The sequence below is a fragment of the Cucurbita moschata genome, unplaced genomic scaffold (assembly GCF_002738365.1).
Source record: "Cucurbita moschata cultivar Rifu unplaced genomic scaffold, Cmos_1.0 Cmo_Scf00092, whole genome shotgun sequence".
Lineage (NCBI taxonomy): Eukaryota > Viridiplantae > Streptophyta > Magnoliopsida > Cucurbitales > Cucurbitaceae > Cucurbita > Cucurbita moschata.
Genome location: NW_019268608.1, coordinates 525,801 through 530,274, shown reverse-complemented (window position 1 = coordinate 530,274; position 4,474 = coordinate 525,801). Strand labels below are relative to the sequence as shown.

At 31.6% G+C, this 4,474-nt stretch overlaps 1 non-coding gene across 1 annotated transcript; it reads right to left on the bottom strand.

The window, feature by feature from the left end:
• Nucleotides 1-4,076: 4,076 nt before the first annotated feature.
• TRNAL-AAG lies at nucleotides 4,077-4,148 on the bottom strand. The gene has a single exon. It is a non-coding gene; the product is annotated as a tRNA-Leu (tRNA).
• Nucleotides 4,149-4,474: the final 326 nt, after the last annotated feature.

Genomic DNA, 4,474 nt, shown 5'->3' with positions numbered 1-4,474 from the left:
AAACTCGATCCAAACTTCTACTCATAAATTTAATTATTATTTGTATACAATTGTTAATATGTAAGAAAATACACGTACAAAATGTTTATACTATTGGTAGTACACTAGTCTCGGTTGTTTGACTAAAACAATGCACCATTGTCCAAACTAAAGAATTTGATTCGAAGCTATCTCGTAATAGAGGGAGGCTCAATTAGACTTTGTTGTAAGATTCGACCCTATCAATTTGAATAGCGTTCTCCAACTATAAATATTGAACTCTAAACTATTCACGAGCAAAGTAAGTTTGTTGAAACTATCTATAAAAGTGTTCCAAAGTGAGTCATGGAGAAGATTTGCCTTAAAATCTAGTTCCAATTAAGGATGTCAATGATGAAGTGCAAGCTGTTGGAAGGTTTGCCGTGGAAAATTTCAGAGGTGGTAGATATAATTTAATCTACAAGCATGTGGTGGTCTTTTCAGTCCCATATAGGGTTTGACACCAAATTTTATATTATTGTGATAGAAGCTATAAATGATAACAATATTCATTGGTCAGATATTGCAATTGTGAGGAATCTTTTAAGGGACGACCATAGCTCACACTGTATTGGTCTCCAATCATGAAGTGTGACGTCGGATCTTTGTGCATACCATATTCATTAACTATAACATGGCAAGAAATTTTTTTTGTTTTGACTGGGCATGCCATATTCTGTTGTTCTTATATATCTTCAGTTAAATGTGATTAAAGCAAAGAAGTATAGACATGGTTTCCAACAAACCTTTCCTTTATAGTTAGTTCGACGAATGGATTTTTGTTATCATTTTATCGTTAACCCTTCTGCTCGATTTTGTGTTATGATATCATACAGGGAATGAGAAGCGACCTTACTTGGACAAAATTATATACCGTTTGATAATTATTGTTAATAACAAAGATAAATGAATTATAAGCATTTTAAGTTCAAAAGTAACAAATTACTTGTACACTTTTACTTATAATCTTCATATTCTTTATATAGCGATAAGGAAGGGAGGGATAGAAAAGATACTCATAATATCATTATTACTATGTCACATTTCATTAATAAAAGAGAGTAAAACATCCACAAACACACCCACATATATTTCGAGAGAGAGAGAGAGAGAGCTTATTATAAGTAGAGATAGCATTCTAGTAGTTGTATTGCTACTTGGGGACAAGGAACTCGAGAACTTCTTTAAAAGATGAAAGCTTATGAGTAGGTGGCGATGGATATATCACATGCACAGAAAGAAAGTTCTGCACCTTTATAATAAAAGACCAAGGAATATCACCGTTATTTATAACTTCTATCACAATAATATAAATTTTGCGAGGACGACGTTCTCTAGTCATACCAACCAGACCGTTCACCACACGCTTGTAGATGAAACGCTGTCCACTATTCTCGTTATTCTTTTCAACTACGAACCTTCCTGCATTCTGCACTACTAGGATATTGACATCCTTAATTGGTACTAAAGAATCTAAAGGCAACCCTTCCACAAGGCTCATTCCAACACCTTTAGTAAATAGTTCCCAGAGACACTGTTAGGCCGATTTTGTTCATGAATACTTAAGAATTTGATATTTATAGTTGTAGTTGAACACTACTTAAATTGATGAAGTGAAATCTTACAATAGAATCTAATAAAGCGTTTGTCCATTAGAATAGGTTGGAATTAAATTCTTTATAGCTCGAGATAATAATTGTATTCTTTAAGTCATTGAGACTAGTGTTACTAGTACTTGTTAGTATATTTGAGTATAAATATTAAAATGATTAGTTATTAAATGTTGTTTGAATTAAAGCGTTTATAATCAAATGATCTTCATAACCTAATTCATAAAAAAATAAATAAAATAATTAGGAAGCATTTATGTGCTAGATCAAAATAAGATGCCTAAAAAGAACTTGCCGTAATTACTTTATTCATCGACCTTTAATCTTAAAAGTAACTTAAATATTGCAATGTCGTGATTCAATAGCCTATTATGAAATTAGGGCCAAACTAAAAAAATAATATTTTTAAAAGATGGAAAAATTCATAAGCCAACCAAAATATGTATTCAAAGATGAAGAATTCACAACAACAATCTCAAACAATATTAATTAGCATCTTGTCTTTTGGTTTGTCACATTTTCAAACATGAACAAACCTCAATTTTGAGTCAGTGAGTATTATGGATCATAATCGACAGTACTTTGCAAGTAGCTTTGAACATTCACAAAAGGTCGAAAGTTGAATTTATTTAGAATGGTAACCAAATAACCGATGATTATTGTTGAATTTCCAAAAAATACACCACAAATTTCATTTATAGAGATAAATGGGACCATTGATATAAAACTCTGATTATATAATTGCATCTTCACTAACAAACCCACCTCGGAGTGATCATCATCACCAGAGGCTGCAAATTAAGAAGCCTTCCAGGATTACTCAAAAGTGAACTTTTAAGACAAATGAAGCTATATTTGAGCAAGAAAAATCATGTTACATGTGTCTGGGATACCACGGAGACACCATTGCAAGCAATCACTACCACCTGAAGTTTCTTTGATATTGTATTTTGATCTATGAGACTCATCCCTCAGATGTGAAAGAGTAGTTATATCCAACACTCAGATGTGAAAGAGTAGTTACATCCAACATTCTTACTTGTGTGCTTCTTACAGTACTCTCAACAAAGAGTAGTTATATCCAACACTCAGATGTGAAAGAGTAGTTATATCCAACATTCTTACTTGTGTGCCTCTCAACAAATGAATCGCTTGATCTATTCTACTCTACTTTACTTCCTCTTGATAACGGTGTGGTATTGACACAACTCATATTGCTGATAATCAGCACTTACATCCAAAACTAGAGTATAGCAGTCGACTATCGTCAAGGACCCATTCACCATTTCCATTCCTACCGACGGAAAGTTTTATTACATTCATTTCTTTCTCCTTTCTAACTTCTTCATTCTCACATTAAACTTTTTTTTATTTAAAAAAAAAATTAAAGTGAAAAGGGAGAAAGAAGGAAGAAGAAAAAAGAAAACCCTTAATTTTGAAAGCTTATCAAATACTATGATGACTTCAAGTTATTCAAATAGCATGACTGATACTACAAAGAAAGGGTATCTAAGTCACACTAGTGGAATAGCTTTTTCATAATAATTATCTCGATATCATAATAATTATCTCGATATATGATACAAAAAACATGCGTGATGACTGATAATTATCTTGAAGTCGGGCTCGAGACGATCTTTATTCTTCCAAGAATATGTTTCATTCTCTATTCTCATGTTCTTGGTTCAATGTTTAAAAATCACATTTTAAATCATATTATCTTGCTTAATTCATTTTGATATAATATTGTTGGGGGCATTTTGAGAATCGAACTTGAGACCTCTCACACCCAATACGATAATCATACCACTTAAACCAAATGCCATTGAAGTCGATCTATAATTCTTAGTTGCTAGTCTATATATGAAATTTATATAAGTTGAAGCAATGCACACGCATTCCTTTGGGTTTATTTTATTTTTTTAGTTTTTTTTTTCCTTTCAAAATTGTGCTTTGTTTTCTTTTGGAGGGGCATTTCGAGATTTGAACTCGAGACCTCTTGCACACAAAGCAAGAACCATACCACTATTACAAATGCCCTTATAATGGACCATATATTAAGTTGTTTATGGAATGTATCATCATTATTTCATTTATTTTCTTTGTTAATGAAATCCATGAGCAATAATTATTATATCTTTTAGATCTAGACCGCTGTTAAATTATTTACAGAGGGTTTACGATAATTACTGTAGAGAGAAGAAAAAAGAATAGAAGTAGTGTAAAAAGATAATTACTGTAGAAAGAAGAAAAAGAATAGAAGTAGTGTAAAAAGATAATTACTATAGAAAGATAATTAATGTAGAGAAGAGATGAAAAAAGAATAAAAGTAGTGTAAAAAGAATAAAAGTTATGTTCTAAAAAAGACAATTAGAAGTGGTGTAAAAATTTGATAGTTCCATTTATGTACACAAGTATTAAAAGAGCATTATCATTAAGATGAACATAGGGGCATTCCAAGAATTGAACTTGGGACCTCTCACACCTTAAGCAAGAACCATACCACTAGACCAAATGCCCTTTATAAAAAAAAAATGCAACATTTTTAATTCCTACTTAAGTGCAACTCATGCTTCATTAAAGACAAATAAACTTTAGTTCAGAAGCTGGAACTTTAAATTACTTCATGTGGAGCTTCAATCACTCTATGTTAGCTACTATCTTTAGGATTTACTAATTGGACACGAGTTCTTGGATTTAGGGGATTGTTTTATGTAATTTTCAACTACAACTTATGTTTTATAATTTTTAGGTCATAATTTAGGCGGTCGTTGTATATTATGGATGAACACTAGAGTTTCTATCCCGTTCACCACAACTACTCTATTTTTTGTTTGAAGGCTATA